The 20,296-nt window shown below is 45.1% G+C and overlaps 1 protein-coding gene and 1 long non-coding RNA gene across 2 annotated transcripts in view; one reads left to right on the plus strand and one right to left on the minus strand.

Annotated features, from left to right (window-relative positions):
• Window positions 1-4,820, plus strand: part of LOC142588001 (uncharacterized) — a 117,145-nt gene extending 112,325 nt beyond the window's left edge. The window contains exon 11 of the mRNA XM_075699419.1: window positions 4,721-4,820. The gene's annotated coding sequence lies outside the window, so the exon portion shown is untranslated. The remainder of the gene's footprint in view (window positions 1-4,720) is intronic.
• The window catches only part of LOC142588002 (uncharacterized), a 107,172-nt gene extending 96,898 nt beyond the window's left edge, over window positions 1-10,274 (minus strand). Inside the window, exon 1 of the long non-coding RNA XR_012829656.1 lies at window positions 10,082-10,274. This is a non-coding gene — a long non-coding RNA (uncharacterized LOC142588002). The remainder of the gene's footprint in view (window positions 1-10,081) is intronic.
• Window positions 10,275-20,296: the final 10,022 nt, after the last annotated feature.

Below are 20,296 nucleotides of genomic sequence, written 5' to 3' on the forward strand. Positions count from 1 at the left end.
CATAGAACTCATTTCAATCAATGCTATAGAATCTGTTCATAATCGCTCAGCTCGCTTCATCCTTTAGAAATATTCTCGCACAGCTAGTGTTTCTTTAAAGAAATCAATACTGCGTCTAACTAATCTTGCCGTTGGTAGAAAAATTCTACGCCTTGGCCTTTTCCACAGCATTTTCTTTCATAACCAGACACGAAAACAGGAATTTTTTCTTCAGTCCCATCATATATATCACCACGCGTTGATCATCCGCATAAGGTTGCGATGCCTAGCTGCAAAACAAGTGTGCTTTCTAATCCTTTCTTACGTAACACTAGCGCTGAGTGGAGCTACCTTCCGCCTCTTATTGACTGCATTGAAGACATACCATCCTTAAAAACAGCCATCACTATGGATATCATTTAACAGGCATCTGCATTACGATTTCTGCTTTTTGCTGTGCTTTCTTTGATTGTTTTGTTTTTCACCCAACCACCCCCTGTAATGTGGCTGTTGGCCCTGAAGGTATTGTAATAAATAAATAAATAAATAAATAAATAAATAAATAAATAAATAAATAATGAATTAATTGTTTCTTGATGAGGTGGTCTACTTAACGCGGTGGACACTTCTTGCACACAAAAACATTAAAGTCCATAATCACCTAATTATTAGAAATCTGCTTATGAACATTTTAACCAATGACATTATGGACCATATTGCAATTTACAAATTATAGCCCTGGAGTTCGAAAGGAAAGTCCACTTGTAACAAATTCTCAGGATGACACACCCGCGATGGTTGCTTAGGGGCTATGGTGTTTGGCTGCTAAACATCAGGTCGCGTCATCGAATCCCAGCCATGGTGGCCGCCCTTCGATGGGGGCGAAATGCAAAAACGCCAGTCTACATAGATTTAGGTGGACATTAGAGAACCCCAGGGGGTCCCAATTCTAGAGTCCCCCACTACGGCGTACCTCATAACCACATCGTGGTTTTGGCATGTAAAAGCAAATAATTAGGTTAAAACACGATGACAGCAGCTTCGAGGCATTAATTGCCAAGCATTGCGGAGAAACGCATTAGCGTTCCGATTACTTTTGGGCTTCAATGCAGGACTTTTTGTGAAGAAAGTCACTGTAACGCCAATGCATTTCTCCGCAAAGTTTCGGAATATCTCGAAACTGTTGTCATCCTGTGAATTCATTCTACGTGGATCTGACTTGTGAACTCCACGGCTCGAATTTGTAAATTGCAATATGGGCCACAAGGTAATTAGTTAAAAACATAATTAGTGATTTTTTATTAATTAGTCGATTACGCATTTAAATTTTTTTCAAGTAATATCCACTTCCTTGTGCAGACCAGTTGGCAAACTAGAATTGTGCTATCTGCCAAAGGCAACCTTTAAAAATTTTCGAAAGTGTTCTCTGAAAGAGCCCGTATATAGCACAGAAGATACGAGACGCACGTGAAAACACATTCTTTTTCACTGTCAACAGTTTCGGCTGGAAGATCGGCCTTTATCAGAATGACGCCAGAGTCAACTTGACCGAGGCTGGCTCAGCATTCATGGTACCAGAGTGTGATACCAAGCATGTTGTATTTATTCTTTTATGCTATACCAACGGAGCCAGTGTACGTTTGCGCCACCACATCTATATATATATATATATATATATATATATATATATATATATATATATATAATATGCGTGGTGTTATGCGCTACCTGTGGCCAGTAGCTTTTTCAACTATTTTCGTTTCCATAAATTTCTCATTTCTTTAATGCAATAAGTACAAGGTTTTTTACATATGCTGTCCTTGGTGTCTTCGTCGGCTTCTCATGATATGATTAACTAAAATCGGGCTCATCAGTTTCCTTTCTTCTTCTCGTTGATATATCTCCATATACCTCTACAACGTGACCAACATCGCACACGTCTTTTTTACACTTTCACAATCCTAAAGCTAACACACTTAAAAAAATCTTCACACCATCTGCTGTGTTCGCAACCGTCACTTTACGTGTGCAAAGTCGATTCATGTTTTTCAAAGGAAGGAGTGAGCTCGGGGACACCTATGTAAAAACATTGTAAAGGAGAAATTGTTTTCTTGGCAATAGCTGCCCTAAATTTGATGAGCCTTTTTGCATTTGAAAGAAAAAAAATGACTTCTAGGCATTCCTATTAGAGCATATGTATATCAGGCTGTCAAAATTTGATAAAAGAATTGTTAAAATCACATTTTCAACAATAGAAGCTACCTATCAATTTTAGAACTGTCCAATTAGGCAACGATATGATATCACACTTCTTTATATTTAATACCACATCATCATCAGCAGCAGCAGCATATTTTATATCCACGGCAGAACGAAGCCCTCGCCAAGTGATCTCAAATTACCCCTGTCCTGCGCCAAGCGATTCCAAGCAGCGCCCGCGAATTTCCTTATTTCATCGCCCCGCCTAGTCTTCTGCTGTTTTTTACTGCCCTTCCCTTCTATTGGTACCCATTCTGTAACCCTAATGGTGCAATGGTTATCTAACCTGCGCATTAAATGACCTGCCCAGAGAATACCTGATTGATGGCATGGATGTGATCCATTATAGAGTATCCCTTCCTGAAACCTGCCTGTTCCTTGGTTGAATAAAGACCAATGTTGGCCTTAGTCTATTCTAGATTATCTTAAATATTTTATATAATACTGGAAGTAAGCTAATGCGCCTATAAGTTTTCTATTCTCTAACGTCCCCCTTTTGTGGATTAGTATAGTGTTTACATTCTTCCAGTCTTCTGGGACATTTGCAGTCCATAGACACTTCATATAGAGAGCCGTCAGTTTTCCAGGCATTATGTCTCCTCCATCTTTGACTAAATCGACTGTTAGTCTATCTTCTTCTGCCGCTCATCCTCGTTTCATGTACTGCAAGGCCCTTCTGATCTCATCACAAGTTATGGCAAGAGTTTCTATATCCTGTTCATTACTGATTGTAATTATAGTATTGTGACGCCTCTGGGTACTGTACAGGTCAATATAGAATTCTTCCGCTGCTTTTACTATATTTTCGAGATTGCTGATGATATTACCCTGCTTATCTTTCAGTGCATACATCTTGGTTTGTCCTGTGCCAAGTTTCCTTCTCGCTGATTTCAGGATGCGTCAATTTTTTGCGGAGTTTTCAGGCTTTCTCAATGTTATAATTTAGAATTTTCCCTTATTTTGTCTTTGCTGAGCAGTTTTGACAGTTTCGCGAATTCTATGTTATCTCTTGAGTTCGACACTTTCACTTTTTGTCGTTTCTTTATTAGGTCCTTTGTTAGATCGCAGAGCTTGCCTGCTGGTTGCCTTGGTGCCTTTCCTCCGACTTCAATTACTGCCACTGAAACCAGCCTCGCTACGGTTTTATTCATTGCCTCCATGTCATCTTCATCTCTCTGTTCTAAGGCTGCACATTTGTTTGCAAGTACCAGCCTGAATTTGTCTGCTTTTACCATTACTGCCTCAAAGTTGACCTGTTTCTTCTTGACCACATTAGCTCTTTCGCTCTTCAAATTGAGATGAATCCTAGACCTCACTAACCTATGATCCCTGCACTTTACCCTACCTAACACTTATCCTGCCCTTTGCTGGGATCGCGGAAAGTATGAAAATCAATTTCATTTCTTGCTTCACGATTAGGGCTTTTTCCAGGTTCACTTTCTGTTGCTACGCTTCCTGAACAAGGTGTTCAATATTCGTAGCTTAGTCCTTTCTGCGAATTCTACCAGCACCTCTCCTCTAGCATTCCTAGAATCGACGCCTTAGTTGCCAATTGCTTGTTCACTAGCCTGTTTTTGCCCACTTTTGCATTGAAGTCGCCCATTACTACAGTATACTGAGTTTGCATTTTTGTCATCGCAAATTCAACATATTCATAAAACTGATCTACTTCATCATCATCGTGACTGGATGTTGGAACGTCGTACGACCTTTGATCTATATCTCTCATCAAGTTTGATTACGACTACTGCTACCCGCTCACTAACGCTGTAGAATTTGTCAGTGTTGCCCGCTACATCCTTATGGATTAGGAATCCTACCTCGTATTGCTTCTTATCTGGGGACCTCTATAGCAGAGAACATGGCCGTTAGTCAGCCCTGTATAAACCTCACCAGTTCTTCTAATCTCGCTTAGGCCAATTATATCCGAAACAATATCTGATATTCATAATGGCAAAGCCTATAGCGCAATTGAAAAAACAGGGATGTGACAGTGAAACAGGATTGCGCTGTCCGGTTTCTTTGTCACGTCCCTGCTTTTTTTTAAATTGTGCTGAAGGCTTTGCTATTATGAGTAAACCGTAACAATTAGCCCAAGAATCAGCCTTGTTGGATAGCTGATAGTTACCCAAAGAGTTCTGTAAGCTAGGCGCACTCGACAGAGTTCGACTGTTAAAAGTTGCCAGGTTCAGTGCTCATTCGGACGAAGTAGAGGTATTATACATGGCTTTCATATAAACCATTAAGATGAGAGTAGAACCATTGCAAAACCCCCGTAAACAATCTAAAGTATTCACATAAAATATAAATGTATCAATCAAATTCGCCCTCTTTGAATTTTCTAGGCCATGCAGTTTACGAAATTGCCATATCTGTTCTTGGTGCAGAGCGTGCTTTCAATAGCATTAATTGGCAATGAGGCTTGAATGAGATAGTGCTTTTTTGAAAAACAATGCTTAATTTTTTTCTTCTTTTCTTTCAGGCCACAGAACTTTTGTAACTGCCGAGATCCTCATGGCGAGCTTGCACTCCCTGGCGGACGTTGTAGTTATGTTTTAAATAAAGGGAAAATGAGACATCCACCCGATCGTAGCAATTGCTACAAAGGAAACCCATACGGGTTCCTCGAAAGAAAAGCCTCATAGTTGAAGAAAAATTCGTCCTTGTCCGGGACTCGAACCCGGGACCACAGCCTTTCCGGGGCAGCCGCTCTACCATCTGAGCTAACCAGGCGGCTAGCAGATGGCAGAGCGAAGTCTAATTTGTCGACAACACGAAGCAAAGGCAAGAGTTTGACGTAGTAGTTCTGCGGAAACCCGCAAGGAAACACGGGCAAGTTTTTTTTTTTTTTTTTTAAATAAAGGGGGTCTATGTCGGGGTTTGTTTTCACGTGGGATAAGTGCGGAGTTTTGAATGTGCACTCGCATTACGACTGATAAACACGACAGAGAGTGAAGGAACTGAAAGGGCAGCAAGCAACCGACATAGCCATCGATGCCGTTTGCTTCAGAGACACGGAGTCGAAGCTTTCAAACGCATCGTGCCAAAATACGCGTTGCTGGCTGTAGATACATCGATTCACGTTGAAGCACTGATAGTAATATCGAAACAAAAGAGGATAAGGTTGCTCCCTGGAGTTCACTGTAGCTGACAGCACTCCGAAGAGTGAACCGCTGGCACGGCTTGCGCGACCTCGTTTTTCGGGGCGGAGAATTCGATAATCGCGACAAGCTCTGCGCTGTCGCTTTCGGCATGTCCAGTGACGGACATGCGGCAAACATCGCAGCGAGAACAACGGGACAGAGAGAACAAACAGGTCGCCGAGCGTCCATAAAAAAAAAGAACAGAACGAAAATAAAAACAGTATTTTCCTGATATGCGACACTTCCTTTCCAAAAAGTCATGCGCGATATCCATAATAGAAAAGAACCATTTGTACTATACCACAATTCTAAAAGGTCGCATGGACATATATGGAAGCGTACGAGTTTTGATACAGCATATACTTTATGATCATGTAGGATTGCGGCCAAAAGGCAAGGAGCAAGTTTCCGACGTATTTTCGGAGTCCGCTGATTTACGTTGGCCGGCTTTCGTGCTTTGATGGCCATTTCGGTCGTGGGTTCAGAAGGGTTTGGGTGCGAGCTAGGTGACATGGATCATTCATATTTAAAACAGCGCCAAAAAACACGGACAAGGGAGGACACAGGACGAGCGCTCTCTGGACACAGGACAGCGCTCGTCCTGTGTCCTCCCTTGTCCGTGTTTTTTGGCGCTGTTTTAAATATGAATGGTCGTGGGTTCTCTGATCTGGCATGGGTAGATTTCGATTCCGGCATCGAGTGAGTGCCTCCCCCAGGGTCACATTGTCCTTGACAATGACGGCCGACGCCGACAACGGCGATCCGTTAGAAACTTGTTCTGTGTGGTTGGGGCACTGTTGGCACAGGACACGTAAGGCAACATTTTTTTTCTTTCAATAACGATCCAGTATCCATAGGGAAAGCCTACCGAGACGACACATTTCAAGCGAAACTGAAGCTGTACAAGGTATTTTGAAAATGGTGTTACTGCCTGTGATATTATATTCTGGGAATAGCTAACTGCGAAAAAAATTTGAAACAGATTCCTTATTGCAGGAGTTAAGCCTGCACGCACACGTACAACTTCTAAAGGGACACTAACTCGAATTCGTAAATTAGTTTAGACTGACGAAGTGCTCCATCGAAAGTGCATTTTCATTAATGGCGCCACAATAGGTCAGCGACTAGGAGAAAATAAAGTTAGAAGTTCCATTCTTTCTTAACCTTGTGCTGAAAACCAAACACCAAAACATTAGTGTCGCACCGCGGTCTTGAACTATATTTAAGAAGAAAGCCTTAAGTGGATCGTTGCACGATGGCCTTGAAAAAAAGACGGTCCAGTGGACAGGTAAAAAAACAAACACGTGACCTTCTCTGAGCAAGTGGCGGGTGGAAAGGGGAACGAACGCTGCGCACAGACAGAAAAACAAGTGTCGCGTCGCTGACGTCACGCGACGGCGGCGGCGGTTGTGGCAGTTGTGACTACAGCATACTGCGAAGCGAGGGATACGGCGGTGGAGGAGGCTCAGCCGGGGCCTAGCGGTTCGCGCGGTAGGCCGAGGCCGCCGTACAGAACACGGGCGCGCGCCAGCGCAGCGACGACCCTCGAAACTTCCATCGGTCCGCTAGGGGAGCATTCGGCGCTGGTGCCGGGCGGGCAAACTTTAGGTTGCCTCGTCTATACGCTACGGCCGAAGAAGCTCGTTAAGCGAGAGAAACGACGTGCGACATGCGAAGTGGCGGGGGCAAGGCGTTCGACGTCGAGTGCTGCTTTCCGCTGCTGCTTGTGTTACTCATTTGTAACACTTACTGGCGACAAGCATGCTGTAGGTTTAGGTAGCGCATTAAGTTCTCGCATGTGTGTCGTTGAGGAGGTCGACCTAAAGCGCGGCTCGTGTACTTCACGCTGCGGCTCGTTTCGTCTTGCAAGAGGTCTGAGCCCTCCGATCGTATCACTTAACAGGCTACCACGTGCACGGCAGGCTTTCGCCTTCGCGTGTTACAGGAGTGTGACACGCTGCCAAACATTTCTTTTTCGTATCCGGGCCAGTGTGGCTCGGTAAAAGTTTTGACACTTGTAAAGTTCAGCTTCTGGCTGTTAGGACAAAATGTAGTCCATCTTTCTCAACAAAAAATAAAAAAAAGAAGTGGGTGACACCAGACACGGCAAATATCTGTGACGTCATGGCTATTTGGTACGGAAAACTGACGGCGGCGTCGCTGCCTGCTTTCTTTTTTGTATGTTCTGTGGCATATAATGCCTCCTGTCATGGTAAGAGCGTGCGCTTTTCTTTCTTTTTTTTGAGGGCATCGTAGAGAATTAATTCAGTAAAACCAGTCATACGCACATATCCACTTTTTCTTTAATGTCGCCTCATGCGATGTGCGCTATAATTCGGCATCTTGCTTTTGCTGTTTATTTTACTGCGAAAAATTGTTGTGGTTGGCTACTGACGAATCCGCTATCCCAAAATTGTAGCAAGAAATAAAAAAGGATATGAACACGCAAAACAAGGAAATCAACATGCCTAGAAAAAAAGTTCAAAAAGGAAAGACCTCTCCTTACTGCTAGAAGAAAGATACCAGAACCATTGATGGTCATGATAATATTACGATATAAAGCTGCAAAATATAGGGCCAGAGCATGGTCCATGAGGAGCATCTGTAGTCTTCTAGCCTTCCTTAAAGTTTGATTATAGAGTCCCTAACGCGAGAACTTCGTCATGGCATTAAGCTGAAATGTAAAGGAAGAAAATAAACATTATGTCAAAACGTTTAAAGATGCCATTCACGCGGGGAAGTCATCATGACGTTGCATTTTCATTGAAATCGGGTCACTGAAATTTTACCCCGCTATTAACAGGGATTACTCATTTCTGCATGAAAATCTCGCAGGTCTTTCACGGATTCCATTTGATTGTAGGGACAGTATGAGGGTATGAACAAAGTCTCTACGACGACTACGTTGCCCGCTGAACCGTTCCTGGTGTCAGAAAAGCACAATTTTCATGTAGTAATTTTTTTTGTTCACTGAATGAACGCACCGACATTTTTACGATATGTCAGACAATTAGTGGTTGTAGACTCCACCACGTCACATGTAAAATAGTCTAATTGCCAAAGAAAACGCATAAAAAACGTTATAGAGACAAAAAAAAGAAAAGAAAAGCGACATATATATCCAAAGTGATAGCGGTGCCTGAAGCACCGAGGGCTGACTTTGGTGACGTCACTGGCGGCGTGAGAGCAGGCACGCACCAAGACCAGGGTTACAGGCAGTGACCTTTCGGAGAAAATACGTTAAACATTAACAAAGCCTAAACGCTTTTTTTTGTTTTCTTTTGTTTCTTTTTTGCCGCATGAGTTTTCTAAATCTGGTAATAAATCGTAACATTTACTTTATTATTAAGCCGAAGTAGCTGCCATTCTTGTAGTTCATTCAATGATCAATGAGGCTTTGCGCCAGAAAATAGGTTGAACGCATGTCGTTCACACCAAGAATAGCCGAGCCCACGTCATTTAAATACAGCTTAACGAGGTATCGGCGTCCACATTTGCTGCTGCCTCCTTGACGTCACCAGCGGCAAGCACATGGCGGCCAATAGAAATCCTCCATCAGAGGGCACTGATTGTGAGTGTGCACGAGCGATCTTTGAAGAAAGTAATTTGCGTAGAGAAAACACAACTCTCGGCCGTGCTGCAATATGGCGCGCACAAGATCATCACCCGGAATAATGTACACACGAATTTCGTCCCTATCCGTAGAAAGAACAATATTGTCGTACCCCTAAACTAGGCCATTAGGAGTGATAAAAAAAAGCCGAAGGGAAGGATTTAAATAGGTGGACATACCGGAAATGAAGGAAAGAGGAAGATAACCTTGGCAGTGGACATAAAAGTAACGAGGTTGTCCGCGTACGCGATAAAAGGGTGCGGTCCACGCAAATGACTACGAGGCCTGGAGTGAATGTTCCTTATAACTTATGCATGATCCGCTGACGACGAAGTCTTGTGAGTTTTCGAAATAAATGGTTTGAAAGAGATAGGTTAGCGAGACATCGAGATGTCCTTGACATGTTGACCCACTAGTAAGCGGCCGATACGCTTTGGAAATGTAGTTTATTATACTGAGCTATTTGGGATCGTCAAAGGGTGAAAGGTTATAGCAGGGCGTGGCGCGGCGCATGCCAGTATAGAGCTTGATAACTTTGTGCCCTCGTTATTGGTCAATGGTAAATTACACGTTCCTCGTCCGTGGCATCGTCGTTCGCCGACGGTTGTTAAACTGACGCCCACTCAATTTATTTCGTGCCTCGATCCAGCAACTACAATCTCTGCATATTCAAAATACGCTTCAATTTGCTGCTTTACCGTTAGAGGTTGCGGTGAAATTGCCCACTTTTATTTGAATTTGCGGCGAAGAATCACATTTCTCACAATGCCCGTACAATTCTTGAATTTTGCCCTGAGCGACGGGGCGTTCTCGCCGACTGGCTGTATCTTGGTGCTCCTCACTCGCAGCTGCAACTTTATGTGCACGTTTTCCGAGAAAATAAAATACACACGTATATACACACACAAAACAATAAACAAAAGGAGCCTCGAATATTGTACCCGATGGCATCTCGTGGTGCCTGCGTCATTCAACTGCTGTGAAGTGATTCGAGCGATAAATGGTTTGCAGCCTTAGCATACCGATAACAGACTCAAAACTCTTATTGGTTCGGTCGTTCTATACGTTAAACAGTTTTCCTACTTACCGAAGAGGTCCGGTGACCCTACAGGTACTTATGTCGACGCAACACGTCCGGACATTTCGGGAGTTAAGACAAGCATGAAGTCTTTCTCCATGCTGGTCAAACTGGCGGTATTCTGCGAGGTGTAGCTTGCAGAAGCGATTAAGTTTGCAATGGCAAAATGTGCAAAATTCAGAACATGATCTTTTCAATGAATGACATCACACCCAGACGCACGTCGCCTTCGCGGAGTACTACACCACAGGTCGAGACAAGGTGAGCACGTTTCGTTCGTTGCCTCAGAGATTCGATCTCTGGTTACGCTGCCTTCTAGATCCGATCTCGAAAGCCACGCTGTGATTCCGCCCGATCTCCGAGGCTGCCTTCATGCGATATGTGTACCTTAGAAGCTTTCCTTCGAGCGGTCTATAGTATTCAAAGCTGCCGCCTCACCACCTTCTGTTGGAATCTACAGGCATGACCTCCGAGATCGGGCGCTCGCCGCCCGATCCCGGAGGTCATGCTACAGTCAGAGAGTTTCTTTTAAAAAATTCGATAGGGAACTCTGGCACTATAGTGTCGACGGGAGCGTCAAGCATCGCGGTTCAGCCAGCATGGGAATGACGGTTATTAAGTGCATGAACTTGCCTAAAGGTATGGCTTCAAGCGGTTTCTGACTTTGAAAAGTCATCATATTAAACGAAGTATTGCATTATATATGCACGAATTCAGAGTGATTATCCATGGTCGAAACACCTTATCGTCTTCGGTGTTTAGAAAAACAGGATTGCTTCGAAATTTGGACCACTACATGTAGACAGAGCGTAGTGAAATAATGCCAGAAGAACGCCTGAAGCCACAAGCACGAAGTTCAGACAAATCCATACACTGATCATCGATCGTGTTGCACCAGATACCCTTTTAGTATTACTTAGAGGAAAATCTCCGGCTGTAGTCGTCCTTTTCCACTTGTTTTTCACCTCTGTGTATTGAGCGGGAAGACGGGCTGTAGTGCCCATGCACCCACTGAATTTATTTATTTATTTATTTTGAATACCCTAAAGACCCCGAAAGGGATTACATAGGGGGGATACAATTCACACATGATATGTCAACGCAGTAAAAACGACTGAAGACAACAATCACGCACAGATTTCGGTAAAAGATACAGTTTGTAAAGAAAGAAGAAAAAGAACGAAAAGAAATTAGGGTGAGAGTACAGGGTACTTATCACATTTGCTATACGTGGTATAGTAATTGGTAGCTAAAGCCCCGAAAACATAACGGCCCCCGAGATCACTGCCGGATCTTGGTGCCTGCGTTTTCTGTTGCATTAAAATAGGAATAGAAATAGAAACTCTTTCATTGCCGATTTCTTATTCATATTTCCAAGTAGTGCAAGGCGGCAGCAATGAAATTGCACTTATTTTGCACAAATACTTTTACTCTTTATGCTTTAGGGAAAATGTCGTAAATACGGGCAACCTGGAATGTACTACCAGTTCGAATACTTTGTCTCTCTCACTCGCATTTCAAATTGTATGCTAGCTTTCACGCAAAAAATAAAAGAAAGAAACAAGCTTGTCTTATCCTCTTATCCTGCAGTTATACCTTATCGTTATTTGTCTTGCCTTAAGCTTACACTTAACGCCGTTTTTGGGGGGCGTGAATGGTGGTTTTTGAGACCAAATCGAACACGAATCGAACAGTGCCGGAACAGATTCGAACCCAATCGTAGATCGAATACTTTACGAAGAATGAACAGCCGTTGTCACAATTGATATAAAACGATGTTCACGTCCCAGCACTCTTGAAGTTATAAAGTTTCCGTCATTACATAGTGCGTTATGAAGCGTTGTTTATAAAAAGCGCACATTGAGCATTAGGAGCAAACGAATAGTTTCTTCGCACGCAAAGTGTGCTTCAGGGAGTGCGAGTTGCTCGCTGTAGAACATGTGAAGAATGGCTACCTGAGGGACGTAGCCTGTTCCACTACGCAAGTTCTCGTGTTTTACGTCTACCAGCGGGGGTGAAATTTCACCGTAGTTCTCGATTAGGACCGTAGTTCCACCGTAGTTCTCGAATCGAATAGGACACTATTCTCTTCGTTATTCGAAAGTTTCGAATATTCTCACACCCCTAGCCATTTTACATTTCGATGGCGCTGTGAAAATTTGTTTATTTTCGCCAGTAAAACTGCCTTGCCCATAACCCTAACCTAGACTATAGCCTCCCCTTTACATACCCGGTGTATTAAGTTGAATGTAATGTTATCCTTGCCCACCATTGTGGTTCAGCGGTTCTGGTGTTCTGCCTGCTAAAGCACAAGGGTCCCGGGTCCGCTTCACCCCCCCCCCCCCTACAGCGGCCCTATTCCGATAGGGGCGGAATGTAAAAAAAACAAAAAAAAAACGCTCCTGCACCTAGGTCACGGTGCTCGTTATTTAACATCACGTGATCGAAACTAACCAGGAGCTCTCCACTACGGCATACATCGTAATTCAGGCTTGCGTTGAGGCTAGCTTGAGTAGCGTAATTAGAATACAGCACTGCGATGTTGAGGCAGACAAAGGCTACGGTGCTCAATGCGTAAATGCAACCCGAATTTTAAGGGGGCGCAACAGCAGTGGCATTCAGGAGTGACGGGATCAGAAGCATTGTCACAGAAACGTACAGCATGCACACAGAAAAACACGGTATACCGTGTTTTTCTGTGTGCAAGCTCACCCTCGAATGCGCTCACCGAGCGACCAACAAAAAAAAAAAAAAATCAAGATGTTACCCACGTGTACCATAGTCAATTACAGCAAGTACAGCCTAGGCAAGGTGCTAATTGATTGCCAAACCTGCCAAGCATAATTCACGCTCTGATGTCAGTCATACTTTGCAGTCTTTCCTGTTTTTTACCTCCTTCATTGGTTTCATCTCTATATGTACCGCACCTAGTTATTTGTCCATGGGCATTCCCGCTAACGATTTTTCCTTCCCCTGCAATCTTTTCTAATAAATCAGTCGTTAGGCGCCCTTGCTCGTGTTCTTTTTTGTTGTTGTTGTTGTGTGTATGGCTTAACACCTCAGCGCTAGTAATTACCCTTCATAACCCACTCTGCACTTGCAGGGACTTTAAACCCGACATTTTATTTCTTGTATTAAATTTAAATTCTGGAATTACATCTACGAGCCGAAACCACGATATTATTACGAGGCGCACTCCCGTATAGCGGATTCCGAATAATTTGGCTACCCGGTGTTCTTTAACGCTCGGCCCATATGGTCGGTGCACGAGCGTTTTTTGCATATCGCCATCGTCGAAATGCGGCTGCCGTGGCCCGGGTTTGAACCCGCACCCTCGATTTCACCAGTGCGACGCCGAAGTTACTGCACCACCACTGCGGCATTTCTCTCTTATCTTTTTGTAAGTTGCCTTAACCTTGTGGTGCCCCGAACGCAGTTGGAGGATAATAAAACTTGCTCACCTTAATTTCTGGCCAAGGAGAATGCATTAAAAAAAAAGAAAACAAATAAGTGTTATTTATGTTATGACGTATTTAGGAGAGTACTTAATTCGTAGTCAGTTCACCAAGTTAGCCACAACTCAGAACTCGCTCCGACATACCGAAACGCTGCAGTAGCCTATGTGTGGAATTCCCACGGCCTACGTCAGAATTTGGAAATATCTGTAGATTGCTTAAGCTTTGCAGAGTTATTATAACCAGAACTTGCTTTACGTTACCGTACAATCCCATCCTATATTTTCCTTAGAACTTTCATTACAGCTCTCCCTTCGCCTCACTAATCTGTACCGAACTCCTAAGTTAAACTAGTATTACTTTACCTCGCATCGATGTATGTTAATATGCAGGCAAACTTATCTTGCGTTTGGTCTCAACTTGCAACAACTGATACATTCACTTTTGGCTTTTGCTTAGGTTACCATGATACCAGGTGTGTCAGCAAGGCGGGTTAAACCCCAGTCACGTGGGACACAACTTCGATCGCGATAGAAAAGGGTGGGGTCGTGTAACAGGCTCTTTAGCTTTCCCTCATCCTCCCCATACAATTTGTCCACTACAGTACTTCCGACGTAAAGCACTTGGCGTCAATGCTGTGCACTTTTTTTTTTTTTGAAGAGTTTGAACATAACCAAGTGAGACTCACGCTTTGGCTCGCAGTACATCAAGGCCCGTAGGAAGTACGGCTCTGTACAACGCCGGGTGGCTTGGCTGCTCTTCAACGTCCACCTGGCTGACGTGAGGAAAAGATGCGGCTCCGACGCCTTCGGCATAGTGAAATTCATCTGCCAGGACATTCGGGGTTTCAAGCAGTGCGGCTGAAAGCGGGCGCCCTTTGGATTCTGCCGGGCGGCCCAAACTACTGCGCCTGCATGGCCTCCGTCAACGTACTACCGTGGTGGACAGTTTGCTGAACGAAGATAAATAATTTGTGCTTCTTTATTTCCGCCCTATCCCCGCGTTCTCTGTTTCACGCGAATGCATGCTGGGAAAGATGCCGAGGGCGTCGTGGAATTAAAAGCCCTGCACGGGAAAGCCACAGAACCGCCATGAGTTGTTGCTCTGGCTTGCTGTGAAACAGACACACACCTGCATCTGCACGCCGATCTCGCTTAGTTATAATGTCCTCGGTAACGGTGCAAGCAACAACAGAAGACCAGAGGGAGGCCCAGCTGACAAGAGCAAGTCCTGAAAAACAGCTACGGCTGGTGGACAGGCCTATAGACTATCAGCACAGAGACACGGCTACCTGGAGAAGGGTGGCTGCCCACCTTCGGGCATGCGCAGCAATGTCCCCGAAATAAAGCTTATTAACTCGCTCGCCCGTTGATAACTGCCAAGTTTAGCCTTCTTAAATGTCATGTCACACTCAGCAGGTGAGAATGAGGGCCTGGGATCTTCTGTATGCACCGGCGCGCCTAATAAACTGCTTTTCTCCAAGATAAGTTGTGGCACAAGCATCAGTGGCACAATAAGGAAGGAAGGAAATCAACTTTATTCGAGGTCCTGCAGGCCACGAGAGCTTTGGGCTCTCATGGAGTGGGCGTCTCCCACGACGGAACCGGGAGGTTGAGTTTCCTGGCGGCGTCAATAAACCTTAAATGTAATTACGTGTGTCTCTGTGCATGCACATGTCGTCAATATTCTTCCCTCGACAAGAGAAATATAATTTTTAATGGAAGAAAGGTTGAACCCAGTGAAGCACCGCCAGCCTGCTATTCGGCGGTCTGAAAAAGAATTGGGGGGGGGGGATAAGAGAGAGAGAGGCTGTTCAGGCAAAGCAAGGTGGTGGTGTTGTGAAGAGTATGATGATAATGATGATGGTTGCACAGCGTATACTGTTTCTGTGCAACGCGTGCGTACACATTTCAAAGCATAGCACAGTCCTCATCGCGGGCTGAGGCTCCTCTAGGCTACTGCCGTGTACACCTAGGAGACTGTGTACAGCTTGAAAGTGTTTACATCAGTTAACGCCACTTGCGTATAAAAACCAGACAGTTGCAGCTGCGGGGCGTCGATTATTTGTCGATCGCAGCGGGGCTTTGACGACAGAGTCCGATGGTAATTTTTCGGTTCGCTGTCGTTGCTCGCGCTGACAGTTCAAGGCCCATGTGCGCGGTGGCAAGCGTGGCCATACATTCGATTTCGGGCTTGCGCTTCTCGCTTGAAGCAGTGGCCAGGAGCAATTCGTCGATGTCGTTTCAACTTCCTCCTTCTGGACCTGCGGCATCGGAGCCAGGAAGCTCTCGATTGGACCTACAGCTTGTCAAGTTCGGCAACGCCATAGCTTTCCCCGGCTCTGAACTGACGCTGCCGCCCCTTTATGTGAAATGGTTTTCTTGCTCATTTGGTTCACTATTTTCATATCCTTTTTCTGGTGGAGACAGCCGTTGGATTTCGCCTCGTGTGGTCCGTCGGAGTTCGAGCATTTCATTTCTTCTACAGTGCGTTAATATACGTCATGTCATGCCGTCCGGCCTGTGCAGGGAACGCCGACGTGGCCTCGACAAGCTTCAAATTTCACCATCGTCCTCGTAGCACGCAGGACTAACAGCAACTGGTGACGAGAATGTGCTAGTGTCGTCTGCTACTGCTGCTAACTCGCTAACTCATACGGGCTTTGCGACATTTAGATATTGCGTTGCTTCTCCGCGTTTTTAAAGTGAGCCCGCCCATGACAACAGTAAAGGGGGAGTCAAATTTATAATAAATTCACTCGAACAACGTTCTCTCCCATCTTTTTCCTACTTTGTTGGTGGTTGTCTTACAGAGTATACAACAACGGGGCCCTATGGCCTTTGCCATCTAGCGAACTCTGTCAATCAGCTACAGGAGGCTGCAAGTGCAGTCGGCATCACAGAATGGAGAAGTTCGCGACACATAAGTGAAGAACTGGGCAGTGGAAGTAGCCGAGTAACGGAGACAGCTAGAAGTGAAGTGTACAAAATGGAACCAGAGCGCGCATGGGGGGAGGGGCACACAGCTCCACTGAAGTGAAGATGCGGAGGTGAAGACATTTCAGTAAACATCAAAGCAAGCTTAGCTTCTAACCGCTTTAACCATATGCATGGAATCCACCCATTTCTTCTCTCCTCGTTGTTGTTGCTATGGCACGGGCATATGACACGGGCACATGAGAGGCGTTGGTAATGGTTTGCAATAGAAACAAAATATTAGGTCCTTCCTTCCCGTTAACATAGTGGTTCCAGTGCCCACTCATCGGCATATCCCTCGCTCTGTGTACGTGCCATTCATCGGAGTAATCATCGCCAACAAATAAACACGTGCTCTGCTCAAGTTTAGTCATCCGGTAGTGGGTATATGTGAATTTTCTCTGAAATAAAGAAAGCACTACGCTCGGCATAGCTGTTACCTCTCAGTTTATCCATATTCGGGCACACGTACAAGAAGGTTTGCAATGCACATAAATCTTTACTTCTGACTACCGCTGACTGAACTGTTATGTTTCCTTCATTTTCTTCATCTAATTTTGTTCATTTAGAACACAGAAGCTACTTCGTTCTCATCAGACTTGAATCATAGTGATTTTATGCAGTTAGATTGATTTATTCGGCTTCAAAATCTAATTAATGGTTTCTTAAGTGCGCCACTAGATTCTTGGACAATATCTCCCTAAGAGGAATGGACTTTGATTTTACGATAATCGTCATTATAGTAGCACTCGCGCACTGGCCCTGCTGTAACCACTGTCCGGGCTCGTTTAACGTTTACGTCCAGACCTCGCAATGCACGTACACAATTTTGTGTACAATGTCGAGCCATGGGCCGCGTTCGCTGCGCTACGTATGAGGGCAGTAAAGGCACTGAATCTATCTCCTAGGAGTCGTGTTTAGCTAGCTGCGTTGAAAGGACGCTAAAGCAGAAGGCTGAAGGATTACAATGGAATGACCACAGCGTGACGGCGACGACGTGACTATGATGGTGTGACGTCCGCGGAATGACGACGATGTAAATGACAACGGCGCGCAGTGCACGACGACACGACGACAGAGGGATTACGACAGCGCGACGACGAAGGCGATGCCGCAACGACGACGAGCATGATACGACGAAGAAATGACCAAGACGACATAATAACAGAGGAGTATATTATTGGGGCGCGCGCTATGAAGGCGAAAGGTTATGGAAGCCGGGCGTTGTTGTTGGCCACCGAACGTGCGACTCATAATCACTATAGGGGGATTGGCCAATTAAGAAATGGGTGGATTATTCCAAGTTACAATAAATAACAAATTTTCAGGAATGCTGTGGAGCTAGTGCTGTTGAAAAGACTGAACTACGGGTTAAAATAAAGCAATAATAACGGGAGGCACCAAAAATCAATAACTGAAAAGTAAAGAAAGAAGACAGAAAAGGACACACATTTAACAAGGCGTTTGGTTCGCTTCCGTAAGAAATTCCCGCAAAGCGGAGCGCACATCCCGATAGCTGAATCCCAGAGTAGAGGCCCCAAAACGAAAGAATAACAGGCTCTGTTAAGTCCGGGCCAAGTCTTCGAAGAGCTAATTCCAATGATTTATTTCTTGCCGCATCAGAGTGGCCACGAGATCGAAGGAAGCCATGAATTGTTTCTTTCTGATTACAAAAAGAGCAGAGAAGGGAGCCCACCAAACGTGATCCGTGTAAGAAAAAGTTTAGGGAGGGATTGCGGCAACATAATGTTGTGAGGCGGCTGACTGGAGGCGACTTCCAAAGAGAACCTTCTTCAGCCCGGTACGCATACGTTGCATCTATACCCCGAAACGTACCCATATGACTTGTGTAAACTATGTAGGACATAACACACCACCCTAGAACACATTCTATGCTGGCCATAATTACCAACGGGCAATGAAACCCAATACGTCAAAACTGCACAAGTCAAACATGGGCTACCCAAAACCACATTCTTTGGGGATGCGAGGGCTTACACCCTCCCAGGTCGCTTCTGCCAGCTCGCTCACAACAGACGTGGGAGGAGCTGCTCAGAACGCCGGATCAAATATTACAAAAACCCCTCGTTGTCTGGGCCGAAAGGGTCGCTCCTCGTGAGGGGCCATCCTAGGACTCGGGCTTGCCAGATCATAACTGAGCAGAATCTCAATAAAGTCGCTACCACCATCACCTACTGGAATGCGCACATGTACAGAATAAAGATGCAGTCTCTTCAGAACCGCTAGGGGCGCGGTGGAAAGCCACGCTGATCAGCTCAGATCTGCAAGACCAACTATATGGGCCATCCAGCAAGCTCGAGGGGTGGCTGGGAGACAGGGACTCTCTGCCTCACCTGGCACGGCCTAGGCCCAGGCCTCAATCAGCTGGTTTCTTCAATGAAATTGCTTCACGCACTCACTCACACTTCAAGAATCGTTGTGTTGCAGAACTCGCTGCGCCGAGGAAATGCCAGGTGCTTATAATCTGGAGAAGCCGTGAGTAGTTCGTCTTGTAAAGCTGCTGTATTTTAACGCAACCGGAATCTAGCCGCCGTGACGGATGATGCCATGGGTGCTCTGACCCAGAAAACGGGTCAACGAGCGTTGCTTGCTGGCCATTTTGCTGCTTACACACAATGGCACTTTCTCGCTACGGGGGATTGGCCAAAAAGCCTCTGGTTAAAACAGGAGTGGATATAAAATTTAAAGACGAAAGTAAAGCAATTTACCGACGAACACGTACATATCGAAACAAACCAATTTTATGGAGACGGTTCTCCACGACCTCCCAATTCTAGGAGTATTCCCTGTGGAGGGTTGTGCCGTTTCACTTAGATAAACCCAATAGTCAACTAGTCGGAAACAATATCTTCCTTAGCAGAGTCCCGCCACATCAATGCGTTAGTGCTTACGTTTACGCTAACGACATTGCCTTTTTTTTGCCTCTGCTAATGACATTCACAATTTTTTTCCAGAGTTTGCAGGCATACTTCGGCAGTCTTGAATCCTGGTTGGATCATTTGTACGTGACCTTCCATGTTACTAAGTGTTAGGTTCGCGGTACGCGTCCGTAACTAAAATCTGCACCGCGTTTCATGTCATTTCATTGGTCGTAACGTCGTTGGTCCCATCGTAATGCGGAAGGATTACAACAGAACCAACACAAGGTTCGTTCTGGCCGAGCAGGTTACACGCAAATAATGGGGACGGAGTGAGACAGGATGACCCAGCTTTACCGAGACGACCAAAAACTATATATATGAAATGGCTCATTTCCCCCCGGTACACTACTCGCTAAGCACACGGCAAGCGACGGCATATGGCGCCTCTTACAAACAGATACGTGTCGGATCCCGGTGGCCTACCACCGCTGCTACCCGGACCTTTACACGGATAGATGTAGATTCTGTCAAGAAAGGGTGGACCTGCAACATATGGTTTGGGCTTGTCCTCCAACACCCACACAGAACAAAATACACATGGCCAGAGAGCAGTGGGAGACCGCGTTGCTCAGCTGTGTACCCGAAGACCACCTTAAGGCAATCCAGCTGGCCGAAGATGCCGCCAGGGCCCAAGGGCTCGAAGCCGTCACCTAGGTAGAGAGGCCTAGATCTCACATCTGCTGTCCTAAAATAAAGTTTATTTTTCCTCCTCCACCTCTTCGTAATTTGCACGCGAAAACAGGCAAACTAAGCCTTTGGAAGCTGTTTGTTGTAATCATCATGCATCGTATATGCTACACTAAATTGCATATACTAAAGTTACGATATATAAGCACGGAAAACGTTATCCAT

Source organism: Dermacentor variabilis, chromosome 7 (assembly GCF_050947875.1).
Source record: "Dermacentor variabilis isolate Ectoservices chromosome 7, ASM5094787v1, whole genome shotgun sequence".
Lineage (NCBI taxonomy): Eukaryota > Metazoa > Arthropoda > Arachnida > Ixodida > Ixodidae > Dermacentor > Dermacentor variabilis.